A 14,382-nucleotide genomic window follows, 5' to 3' on the forward strand; every position below is an offset into this window, starting at 1 on the left:
CAACGAATCCAATATACCATGCTAGGACAAAACACATAGAGGTACACTACCATTTTATCAGAGAGATGGTTCTTGTAGGGAGAGTAGATCTTATGCATGTGAAGACTGATGAACAGGTTGTAGATATCTTTACCAAGTCTTTGGGTAAAGATAAGTTTAGTAGTTTTAGACAGCTACTTGGAGTTCATCAGATGATTTGAGCTTAAGGGGGAGTGTTAGAATATCAAGCTCATACTATTCTCCTGTTAGTATGTATGATCGACATTAGCCTTGTCCAGCTGTATCAACAAGTGTGGGACATTAAATAAGTCGGTGGTCTTAGACCTAGTGTGAATGGTCCTACGGACCTTAGTACTATTGTATACACTTACTCTATGTGTGTGGTTATGAGATAATGAATGAATGGAAGAAGGTGAGAGTATGTTAGCTCTTCACTCAGTCTCTGCCTCTCTCAATCTCAACACCATTTGACTTATGTTTGACCTTATAAACCCATTTACATCCAATGGATTTCTTGCCATGAGGCAATTTCACCAAATCCCAAGTCTTATTTTTCCTTAGTACAACCATCTCTTCATCCATTGCTTGTCTCCACTCTTTGCTCTCTACTGCTTCTTCAAAGAAAGTAGGCTCCATATATTGTACATAAGAAACCATGTATGCATAATGCATATTCATGAACCCATTATAAGTTAGTCTATCAATTGGATACCTTACCCTTTCCGACCTTCTCAATTGAGGTGCACTACCATGTGTCTCCAATTGATCTAGCCTCTTGTGGTGGAACATACTTTCCTGCACTTCTAGTGCCAGGTGTTTTAACATGCGGAATGCCATACTCATCATCTATAGATTCATCTTCTAAACTTTCAACCATAGGTCTCTTTCCTTTCGCAACTTCTGCACTCCTTTGTGCACTTCTCAACCTACCACTCCATGGACTGTAACTACCACTGCTTTCCACATTCTCATGAGATCTTGAAGCATCTTCCACATGTTGATTTTTAGCCTTGTTGTTTGCTGAAATTTTCCTTCCATAGCAATCATCATCACTGCTTTCATAGGAATCAACATCCACTGCAATTTTGGGCTTGTACCAAGATTCATATTCATTGAATCCGACATCCTTGCTATGTATACTTCCTTACTCATTGGATCATAGCATTTGTATCTCTTGTTCTCATCAAGATATCCAAGGAAAATGCATTTTACACCCTTTGGTTCCATCTTCTTTCTCAAATCATCCAGAACATGAACATAACACACACATCCAAAGACTCTAAAGTATGTAACAATGGGTGTCCTGCCATACATTTTCTCATATGGTGACATATTATGAGTCAAGGCTGTAGGTGTTCTATTCATAATGTGAACTGTAGTATGCACTGCTTTTTCCCAATATGACAATGGTATATTCATTTGGTTCATCATTGCCCTCGCAACCTCTGCAATGATCCGATTCTTCCTTTCAGCCACACCATTTTGCTGAGGTGTGTACATCCATGTCAATTTCCTTTTGATACCATGATCTCTCAAGAAGTCACAAAACTCATATGACATGTACTCTCCACCATTATCTGACCTCAAACATTTTATGTAGCATCCAAACATTTTATCTGACATGTACTCTCCACCATTATCTGACCTCAAACATTTTATGTAGCATCCAAATTAATTTTTAACCATAGATTTAAATTCCAAAAACTTTTCAAATGCTTCACTTTTATGCTGCATAAAGTACATCCAAGTCATTCTGCTAAAATAATCAATGAAGGTGATATAGAATCTACATCTTCCACTCATGGAAACATTTTGACATGGGCCCCAAATATCTGAGTGTACCATTTCCAAAGGATAGCTACTTATTCTCCCCCTCTTTGGAAATGGCAATATGGACTACTTGCCAAATTGACAAGCCTCACATACATGATCAAAATTCACATATCCAAAATATAGTAGACCACAGACTATCTGTCTTGATTGTATTTGCTTCAATCTTTGCAAATTGACATGACCAATCCTTCTATGCCATAATTCCACATCCTTATCTTGCCTATGTCCATTCTCAACATACATAGAGTTTTGAATCACTGGAGTACCTGCATCCAAAGAAAATAATCTCTCTTTCTTTCTACCGTGAGCAATCACCCTACCAGTTCTTCCATTATAGAACTCTTCAATGAAACATCCAAACTTATTGAATCTCATCTGCAATCCTTGATTTTCCAACCGATGCTAAGTTCTTAGTTATAGTGGGCACATAAAGTACATCACCAAGCTTATTCTCAATCCCATCTTTAGTAACAAGTGGCACACAACCAATATGAGTAATTTTATGTAAACTATCATCACTAGTGGCAACATATTCCTCATTTTGCATTTTCTCCTTGCTATCAAACCACCTAGCATGATGAGTCATGTGGTTTGTAGCTCCTGAATCCAAAAACCAATCATTCTCACGAAGAGGGCGAGTCATGCTCCCAAGCACATGCTCCATGGCAAATAGGTGGCCTCTAGACGATCCACCTCTAGGTCCATAACCTATATCACCATAAGCGCCTGCATAATGACCATATTGGGTCCTTCCATGACCCCTAGACATGGCATTTCGTTTGTGGTAACAATCCTTCTCAAAATGACCAAACTGCCTACAATAATGACAAGTGCCATCTCTCTGGTGAAGGACTAGATTATCCTCTACCTCTAGGGAAAGATCTCCCCCTTCCTCTATGCATGAAGTCACCATGACCAAGGTTACCTCTTCCACGAGCAAAACCATAATTACCATGACCAAGTGAAGAGCCTCTAGCTCTAGATGAGCTACCACGACCTCTCTGGTGATAGAAAACACTGTCTCCACCTGCATTTTTGCCACTACTAGATGCATTCAATCCCAACTTGATTTCTTATGTAAGTAGCAATCCAATAAGCTCCTCAAAGTCAGACATAGAGCCTCCTCTAAGTGAAATAGAGATATCCAAAGATTTGAAAGCTGGTCCAAGTCCATTTAGTGTCACTGAAACTAAATCATCATCATCAACAGGTGCATTAATGGATGCAGGGTCTTCTGCAATTTGCTTGATTTCTGCTACTTAGTCACTGATATTGCGATTGCCTCTCCATGCACCATGTAATCTTTACTTGAGTTGTATCTTATGAGCCTCTGTACATGTTCCATACATTTTTTCTATGATTTCCCATGCCTCCTTACAAGTACTTGCCTTTTTTATATGAGGAATCAAGGTTTCTGAAATACATATGGAGATCCAACGTAAAACCTCCCTATTCTTCCATGTCCAATCCTTGTGCGCTTTCTTTTGCTCTTCCCTTGGATGTTCAAGAACTTCTATACATTCATCATCACCTATTATGAGGTCCCATAGAACTCTACCCAATCAAAAAATTCTCCATCCTGTAAGACTAAACACTATAGTTGTCTTTGGTTAAATTGTCTCCCACAATTTGAGTGATTTGTGCCGTGTTAGACATTATGGCTACTGCAAATTCAAAAAAAACAGCAATACAAACTTTCCACAAATGGTATTTAGTAGCATGTCCCAATCCAGAACATCAATGGTCCAATCCGAGACCAAAAAGCATAAAAAATAGCCCAAAAATGCATGTAAAAATAGCTTCCAGCAATATGACTGTCATACATATGTCCGAAAAGTGTCATATGCATCCATCCATGATGCCAGCATGTCATAAATTTAGTTCCCCATAAGAAACATCCAAATTGGATCCCAAATGATATTCGTATGACCCAAAATGCATAAAAACACGGGTCTAAAATTGACCATTTTTCCTACAAATTTTCTATATTTTTTTGTGCCAACCTGGAAGTACATATCAAGCTGAAGCTATAAAAATTTTCCCAGAATTTTTTGAGCAAAAATGGGCCTCCAAATAGCCTTTCGTAGGTTGCATAAAAACTGCCATTTTTTAGTCTTCAAACCAACTAGTTCTTCTTCTTTGCAGTATGAACTGATTGATTGTGAACTAGTTTAGGAATTAAGCAGTTCATGGGCTATGCAATGTGAACACAATTCCACCAAATAACCAGTTCACCCCTTGATCAATACGAACACAATTTAAGTTGAAGGTTACTTCTTGAACCTTAATGGATAAGGTTAGAGATCCACTACTAAGTGGAACTATTCTGGATGCATTGATAGAATGTTGCATCAGCTGGTGCCACCTCAATCGTCGGGAGCTAAAGCATCAAGGGATGCCTGGGGTTTAATGATGTGACTGACAGTGCTGGATTGGTGATGACGGACTTCGGCACTAGGAAGCTTGTGTCTGAGAGCTTCTAGATGCTGGTGTACAGGTTGGTGAGGCACCCCACCTGCATCGACTGCACTTGGGTAGTATTACATAGTTGGTCCCTCAACGACTGCATCCCCGATACTTAATGCCATACTGTGGAGCTTCAACTTCTCATTTTAGAGCTTCAAACTTTCAATTATGTGAAAGATTTTCTCTCTTTTCTTCTCTGTCGTCATAGACACCAAAAAGAAGAGATGGTTTCCTCTTCCTCATTTCCATCCTCATTTTGTTTACCACATGCATCCAGTGTGGAATCAAATTGCCTCCAAATCTGAGCTTTAGCAAATCATCCAATCCATAGACCTGTTGCGGGTTATTTAGATAGGAATTTGTACCTGATTTTAATGGCAGACAGCAAGCATTCAAGCCGATGTAGACCTCAATCCGGCGAGATCCTCACTCCAAACTTTTATTCTCGTGCTTATGCTCTGATACCAATTGAAAGGAGAGGGGAAGAGATGCGCAACTGAGAGTGGACGGCATGGGATATGGAGGTCCCAACCATTTTCCATGTTCATCTTCTTCTTTCTTCATTCTTCCATTCTCAAAGTCTACTACAAGTGGCATCCTCAAAATGTGATAGATACCCTCAACTTAAGGACACTTTACATATTATTTTACTTTAGATACATACAACCATAGAATATGACTTAAGATATGTCATATTTATCAACACTAATGAAACTAGGAAGGGGATACCGACCACTTCAATGGAACAATTCCCAATGGTTGCACTTGTTGTCGATTAGCCATGAAAACTAAAGATGGAGTTGGCTCCTAGGCTCCTAGTCCATCATCAATGCCAAAGACTTTACATGTTGCCACTGTAATGATATTGACCCCGGATCTAGGAGTGATTTTTCTTGTTCTATGGGTTGTTTGGACTGTTCAAAACTATCATAAACGCAAAAGCCCACAGTCATAAATAGGTCTAGCCCACAGTCATAAACAGGTCCAGCACACAGTCATAAATAGGCTAGCCCATAGTCCAAGCCCATAGTCCACTCAATTTGGAAGAGCTTGCAAGTGATCTAAATGCATGTATGTATTGGATATGGTCCCTAAACAACAGGGCAACCTTGCACATTCATTAGAGGAGCTTATGATTGGAATTTTAGGCATTTTAAAGCCTTGATTGAGGGCCGGAATACTTTGTTATTGACAAGTTATTAACAGAGCTAGAGTACTTCATTAGCTTTGATAAGGATTTGTTAGAAGTATTTGATATATGTCCTAATTTTAAAGTCGTCTACCACTATTAGATTGAAGCAACATGTACTTTTGAGGTGAATACTTATAACAGTCAATGCATGATAGTAGCATGGATCATTGATTATGTTCATGGTTATGTTATGTATTTGTGTATGAGTTGGGCTATTGTCTCAATGTGTCTTGGGCTTCAATCCTCCCTTATTTGGATGTATTTGGTTATGAGCTATGATTATGAACTGATGTCTTTCATGTATGACATGATGTTGAAATAATTTGACTGGATTCATCTCTACCAAGTCTCTTCTACATCTCCTATTTCTTTAAGCCCCTTCTCTTTGTCTACTCCTCTCCCTGAATCTCCCTTCACCCTACTATCTCTTACCCTTGTGGTAGACTTTCGACCCCAGACGTGGACCCCAGATGCTCCAATAGTGGTGAACCTAACATGAAAGTCTGCAACAGGTGTGTAAAGGTGGGGGATTCTACACGTTCAAGTGGTGATGATGCTTTACAACAAATGATTGATTTGTTGCAACATCAACAACAACAACAACTATTGTTACAACAGTAGATGCAAACTTGACAGGAAACAGAAATAATTGATTTCTTAGCTGTGAAAGCATTGTAGGCAGTGGGACATGAATTGAAGCAGTTTAAGGGTCAAAATGTTTTGGCCTTCATCCGGTTGTATGAAGAAAAAATGTTGTTTCATGGGGTACTGCTGTATGCATGGAGTCGGTATTTCTCTCATTTGGCTATACATGCATTGCATGATCGGATGAATGAGTTACATAGAAGAGATGATGATTGGGTATCTTTTAAGAAAGCTTTGAGGGAAGAGTTTTTCTTGGAAGATGTAGGCTTGGTAACTAAAAAGACATTTACAGAATGGATTGAAAAGCCTAATAAAGGGTTGATTGTCTCATAGCTTTGCTCTGAGAATTTGAAAGTCGGTATGCACAATTGGATATCAATGAGCAGCAATCATTGGAGAGCCAAAAATTTGATTTGTTTCCCTGAAGGCTACAGATCTTGTCTTGCTGGAGAAGTTGACTGATGGTTTAGAAGATGTCTTTTCTGAAACAAGGCTGAAATCAAATTTTGGGCTGATGTAATTGAGGCAGTGCATATGTTGGTAAAGGGAGAGCGGATGAAATTAAGATGATGTACATGCACCATACCTGCCAGTGCTTAGAAGGGGGCTAAAATTGTAGCAAAAGTGCTTGTAGCTATGGTGAAATAGCTGGCTATACCTGTTGGTCCGGCTCTTAAAGGTGATGCTTTGGATGAATTAATCAAGGTCATGCGTGATTTGAGATTGAATTTGATTGAAATCAATGCAAATGTCAAAAATTGGATGCCAAGGTAGAAGAGAAGGACCGAGCAGCAGCCCAAAGGCCATATAGAGAGGGATACAAGAGGAGATGTATTTGGTGTGACAATTTACAGCATGATAAGTGAGACTATGCAGTCTATCGTGAAGCAGAGGCAAAAAGGTTAGTCTTTTGGAAAGATGGCATAATATATGCAACAGAAACTAGTCTACAAGTAAAGCCAAATTTTGGAAATGGTGGTATGTAGAAGAGGTTGGAAGAGATGGCTGCAAGGATAGCATTTGTAGCCATAGATATAGCCATATATGGTTTGAGAATTGAAAGGGTTGATGAAGCTCATAAAGGATGCATGGATGAAGCAAAATCTCACGTTTGGATGCAAGCATTAGATTGCATGGAAAATGGCAAAACAACAAAGGCTGAATTGATTGATGCAAGTTAGAGTATACGAGGGAGAACAAGATGGAGTGAACCAGTGGATTCATTTTCAGCCTATGCTTATTTGGCAGAGGTTCATAATCAAGAAGCTCTTGTGGAAGAAAAGAGAAGAAGAGATGAGGGCATTGCTGGTCTTTCCTCTTCAGGCCCATCTAAACACATAACATGAAGTAAAATGGAGCAGCAGAAAGAGGTTGAAAAAGCCATACCTAAGCATGTTATGGAGGATGCATCTCAAGAGAAGAAACAAGAAGGGAAGAAAAGGGGCAAGCATCCTAGTTACATGCTACAATCAGATCTTGAGACTACCATAAACCTTAAAAAAGTCTTGGAAGAATTCATACTTGGTAGTAGAGTGGAATTCACACTTGGCGAAGTTCTTGGAATCATGAAGCATGAATTTCATGATGCAATCATTGATATGTTGAAATGAAAAAAAGGGTTTGATGGTGAAGTTTTGCAAGCATTGATGTAGGTTGACAGAGATATAAAGAAACAACTTTAGAGGGAGCATGATGATGCATGCAATGCTGTTTTGGAATAGGTTGATGCAAAAAATGGGCTAAATGGGAGTGTAGACATCAAGCTTGTGGTGGCAACAGTAAGCATAGAGAGAAGGCTATGTATAATGGGGATGTCCATTAACAAGTATGTGGAAAATTAGAGTTTTAAACAAGAAGAATGTGCACAAGAGGGAGAAGAGAGCTCAAAGTACAAGAACAAAATCTTGCTTACTAAGTTGCTTAGAGTCTGGGGGGGTTCACTATATATATATTCTCTATATAACGTGCATTCATGGCCTATTTATAAATATCCTAATCTGTGAATTTTTCTTGAATAAAACACGACCCTTTTCTATTCAATCTGTAAGTAACCCCTTTATATGACACCCTTCTATATGTAAAAAATGTATAAAATTGGTGTTTTAAAAACCCCTTACTTTTAACTCATGTTATATATACATATATTCATGAGTGACCCCCCCGAGCTTAGAGTACAACTTGGGTACACTCTCTTTTCTACTTGATAGTGACCCATAGGCTGTTTATATAGCCTCTACCAAGCTAGGGTTAGGGTTTACCTTGCCCCTTAAGGCCATTCACATACATCTGCCCTCATAGACCCTTGCTTAGGGTGAATTTCCGTGCCTATATTCTAACAACCCCCCTCAATGCAAGGGTGTCATTGCATCACAAGACATGTTAAAGTTCCCCCCCTCAATCAAATAGGATGCCTTTATAAATCAGGTTACAAGGATATTCATAGGTAGAGGATGTTACAAGACAAAATAGTTGATCATCTGTGGATTGGGAGGCAAAGTTGGCCTCCAATTCCTTAGGTACTTCTGGAACGCTGGGACACTTACTGGTGATATGTCCGATTTTTTTTGCATTTATTGCACTTCATTTTGTCAGGATATTTCTTCCGGAAAATGCTTACAATATGCCATTTTTTGTGATAAAAGGAGCACTTAGTAGAGGTGGTATGGACTAACACTTGCTCATAGGAAGTAAATGTTGAAGTCCCTTTAGTATGGTTTCTCTTCTCTTCATCCAGGCAAGATTGGATGGTACTTACCAAGGTTGGGTTCAGGATATTAGTTAGAGTAGTCACAAGGGTTGGAAAAACCTTCTTTACAGACTTCAAAAGGATGGTAATGGCATCTTCATCATGAATGGGTGCTTGAACGGAGGCCAGCTATGCCATAAGCCCCTTCATATGTGAAATAAACTTGCTTAGATCTTCTCCTTGTTTGTACTCCAAGCTAAAAAACTCAATCTTTAGAAAGATCTTGGAGTTCTTCCCTGTAGCACCGTAGATCCTTTCAAGTTTATCCCACTTCTCCTTGGCAATGGAGAGTTGGTCAATATGATGAATTAAAGATTTATCTAAATGAAGCATGATGATGGCTTGAGCCCTTTCATCATCTTCTACATCAAGGGTATTGGATGGGTGAATGACTTTGGTCCCTTTTATGAAGGGCCAGTAGCCTTGTTCCATCATTTTATATTTTAATAGGACTTGCTAGGGATGGAAATATTTTCCATTGAACTTGTGGATTTGAGGCCTTACATCTGCATAGGCCATGGCCATTATAGGAAGGACTTACCTATTGCCTTGAGCAATGGCAGTGTCTAGTCCTTTATAGGCGGCCAAGTACAAACCAAATAGCAGAATTGATAGCCCTACAAATGATAACCAACTTTAAAACTGTAGAGTTGAAAATGGTTGGAAATCATACATATGCAATATCTCAAGATAGGATTTAGGAGGTCCTGTTATTTGAAAAACCCTTGATTTAAGCTTTACTGTTTTCCTAGGTTTCAATGAGGTGAGATTTGACTAGACTTCGGGCTCTTCCTAATAATGTGGCCTATTAGAGGAGTTTTTGGTGGAGCACGGCTTATCAATAAACTCTATGTATGGGATGAACGAGAGGAGAGTACAATAACACTCATATCTCTGATTTACCAGTAGCAAACTAATATTGGGATATGGTCTATGTGTTTATCAATGTACACATAGCCTTACAACCAGGCAAGAAGAGGTTAATGACATAAGGCACTTGATGGATTTTATTTTCTGATAAAAACACCAGATTGAGTAAATATCTAGCTAGCAACATGATTGTAAAATGCAACATTAGTGCTTACAAGCACTCATCTCAAAGTTTATGCCACGTGAGATGTGAAATGTGGGTTGTTTGATGAACTAAGGAGGTCCATCGAGGGTAAGAGACTTTGAAATAGAGCTTTCAAATCTTCAACTAACTTTGGAGAAGATCAATCAATGATTAGAATCAATGTTAGTGATAGCAATAGTGTGAAAAATTTGAAATATGAAGAAAACTCGAGGTTTGTTGGTTATGGTGGCTGCTAGAAAAAATAGGTAGTTAGGGTTTGCCTCTATGTGGCCAGTAGAGAAGGAATTTTGTCAAACCCTTTTAGGGCCCATTTGGGGCCTACCATTGCTTCAAGAATCATGCCATGATTGCACCTTCTCCAGGTCGTGCTTTAGCTCGTATCACATCGCCTGCAATTCTGTGCTAGATTTCATAATTTGTGCACTACTACCCTCCACGATGCCTTATGTTGGCCTCTAATGTGCTGCTCGAGGTCGCCCTAAGCTGAGGAAGAGTTTCTTAGAAGAACCCTTGAGCTAAAACCTCCTCCTTTGTTCTCTCCAAGTCCTCCAAGGTCAGGGGGTCAAGGTTTGGGAACCTAAAAGGTGGATTTAGTATCTATCCTTAGTAGAATTTGCTAATAATGCATCCTATCATCGAAGTATTCAGATGACTCCATTTTAGGCAGTATATGGTCAAGATTGCCGTATGCCACTTAAATTTTCCAATCCTACTCTAAGGGTATAAGCCTTGAGAAAAATATTAGAAGAAATGGATGATCAAATCAAGACTATCAAACTGGATATTCAAGTTGCCAAGGGCCGACAAAAGGCATATGCCAATCTGAAAAGGCAAGAACGAATCTTCAAAGAGGGAGACATGGTCTTCATCTGTGTTCATCCAAAGAAGAGTTCTTTATCTTTAGGAGAATTTAAGAAGCTAAGTCCAAGATATTGTGGACCCTATAAGATTCTCAAGTGCTTAGGGCCAAGCGCTTACAAGATACAAAAGTCCATGAGAATATAAAAACCCACAATGTATTTCATGTTAGTTTATTGAAAGCATGCATAGCTAACCCTAACCATATCCTTGATTATCAACAAGTTGTAATATTGAACCAAGGAGTCCTTGAGCTACAACCTGATAGAGTAATTGATGTAAAAGAGAGAAAATTGAGAAGTAGAATCCTTAGACAATACCTTGTCCAATGGAAGGATTATCCTGAAGAAGATGCTACATGGATAGATGAGAATGCTCTTCATCAACAATGTCAGTTTAAAAGTTAGTTAGTCAATTAGTAAGGTTATTAACTTTTTCAAAAAAAATTAGCTAACAACTAATTGACATTAAAAATAAATAAATAAATAAAACCAAGTTGTAACTCAATATTTTTTCTAAATTAATAAGGACCGTAGCCACCCTTCACGGAAGTTACAATGTGAACAAGAGTTATGAGCTATATTAATTACTAGTGTTAATGTGTATAGTATAGATGGTCTAAAAATATTAGATTTTTGGACAAGACTAGTATATTTTAGATATTATTTATAGTAAATATCCTAAAGAGATATGAAAATCTCAAAAATTGGATCTTATTTAAAAGAAAAGACAAGTGATGTGTTAGTTAGTTTTGAAGATTTTATAAAAAGAAGAGAGAGAGAGAGAGAGAGAGAGAGAGAGAGAGAGAGAGAGAGAGAGAGAGAGAGAGAGAGAGAGAGAGAGAGAGAGAGAGAGAGAGAGAGAGAGAGAGAGTGGCAAAATCGCGCGCGTCGCGATCGTAGAGTCTATAGACAGAAAACGACACTTCAAATAGGGAAAAGAAGAAGGAGTGAAATGAAAGATTTCCAACCAATTGTCTTGGCATTTTACCCCCCTTTCGAAGCCAATGGAACCATCAGATTTATGATCTGAGTATTAGATCACCGATTTTTCCAAGATCCCCTCCACAAAGAGCTCCACTTCTTAGCCACAACCCTTCTTCTCCAATTCACTATAAATAAAAGGCATAGGGAGTAGTTAGAGAAGCACAAGGAGACCCCAAAAGGCTACAAGAGAGAGAGAGAGAGAGAGAGAGAGAGAGAGAGAGAGAGAGAGAGAGAGAGAGAGAGAGAGAGAGAGAGAGAGAGAGAGAGAGAGAGAGAGAGAGAGAGAGAGAGAGAGAGGATTACCCCGAGAGGCTACGAGGGAGGAAGTTAGCTCAATTTCCATGTCTCGATCTTCAACTAAGCCATCTCTCTTATGCTCTCTCATCTCGAATCTATTCCACCTTCCCTATCTCTCGAACCACTCGTGGACGATGGATCCAAAGCGACGAAGTGGAAAGACCATAGGAACCACCACAACCGATCAAGCAACGGGTATTGCCAGAGATATGGGAGTGCTTGAGGTTGCCGGCGTTGCCACTACCAACGGAACATTGGGTGTGGCTAATGCAAACATGAGTAAAGATGAAATTCCTAATGTCTTTGTGCAGCCAAACTAGGTTATTCATTACTAGATTATTATTTTGCTATATAAAATAATTACATAAGATATTAGCTTCCATATTCTTCACTTATATGAATTGATAACTCATCTAAAAAGCATACTAGTACAAGCATAAACAATTAATCATTATGAATTGCAGCTAGATTAATTAAGATTCTAATTCATAGAATCATCTTAGAATTAATTGCAAAAGGTTATTGTGCATATGTCTTTATGCGCGTTTGATATAGTTATGTTCAAATGCGAAAAGGTTAAGTGTTGACTAACACTTGTTATAAAAATTGAATGTCTATTTAAGAGCCCTTTAAGTCATCTCATTGAGTTATTGTCATAATATAATTCTTTAAGGAATTTCGCTTATGTTGGATAAGTTAGCCTAAACAAGAAATTCGCGCCTTGCTTAACATGTTATAAGAGATGTACTCAATACTTCTTTATGGGGAGGAGAATTCTCATTAGAATGTAAGGTTACCTTAGGATAAGGTCTATCTTTGGCTATGTGAAGCTGTGAATTGCATGATGGTGTGATTGTCATTGCATCATTTGATATACATTTGAAAGGACTATTTGTGTTTGCTAGAATCTAGATCTCTGATTGAAATTATTGACAAACAAAATAAAAGGAAGGATCGTGCTAGGCTACCCCCAAGCTAGCGATGAGACCCTACTCCAAGGGGGTCATCATTATCGTTACGAGAGGCTTGGACTAGCTCCATAGGTGAAAGTTCTGTTAGTAGGGATAGCCTCAAGCAGTAGGAAATGTTGGTGCTAGAGGGGGCTCTAACTGTAAATCTTGCATTGTTCCCAGAATCTGAGGAGCCCCTTTGTGACCTAGGATGGGATCCTGGAACCCTAAATACTATTTATGAGGGTGGAATCTTGGCAAATGTGCCTCCACCATAGAATAAGGCATTGTCCAACATGGACATAACATAGTGCAATGTGCACCACATTGCATCCGAATGTCGCTTTTGTGGAAGTTGTATAAACTCACTCTCCAAATCAATTCTGCAATTTAGGTCTAGCCTAATGACCATCAAATAAATAAGGCTGCTTATAATCTTCTGAAACATAGTGACATCCTCAATCAACTGACCTTCATGTGCACTAATGTTAGCATTAACATCCAAAGGTATAGAAACAGACTTACAATTAGCCTCTTCAACATATCCAATTCATATTGTCTCTCTAACAACCATATACCCTCTGGAGTCTTGATTATCTCTATGCCAATAAAATAGCATTGCTCTCCCAAATCCTTGATCTCAAATTTAGTCTTGAGAAGACTCTTCACATTGTTAATCTTTGTCTCACTATCACCCACAATGATCAAATCATCCACATATATAGTAATGACCATAATCTTTGCATCACTCTCACATACATAGAGTGAGTGATCAGTCTATGCTCTGCAAAATCTAATACTAACAAGGTATTTTTCAAATCATATCATGCCATACCTTGGGTGCTTGCTTCAGCCACACAAGGCCTTATGAAGCCTGCAAGCATAATCTGGATGACTCTCATCTACATAACTAGGTGGCTACTCCACATAAACTTTCTCTTGTAACTCCCCATGCAAGAAGGCATTTTTAACATCCATTTGATGTACGATTCAACCTTTTGATATAGCCACTACTATGACAGCCCTTATAGTAGCCATTTTAGCTAGTAGAGAAAAAGTATCCTTATAATCAATACCATAAGTCTACACATATCCTTTGGCAACCAGTCATCTCGGGGGGTACCACATGAGTGTCAGGGAGGGGGTTATTTAAGGGAAGGAATGTACATTTTATAAGGTAAGGTCCCTTAAATAGGGGGTAGATAAGGGGTATTTTCATATATTTCTTGCACGCAAGTGACGTTTTCTTATTACTACTAGTGAATCCCTCGTGCCAATCATGTCTTATATTGCTTAATAGATCTATCTAACTTATACTTTTGTAAACCCATTTT

Source organism: Lygodium microphyllum, chromosome 25 (assembly GCF_053477565.2).
Source record: "Lygodium microphyllum isolate KBCC chromosome 25, Lygodium_microphyllum_v1.1.10, whole genome shotgun sequence".
Classification (NCBI taxonomy): Eukaryota; Viridiplantae; Streptophyta; class Polypodiopsida; order Schizaeales; family Lygodiaceae; genus Lygodium; species Lygodium microphyllum.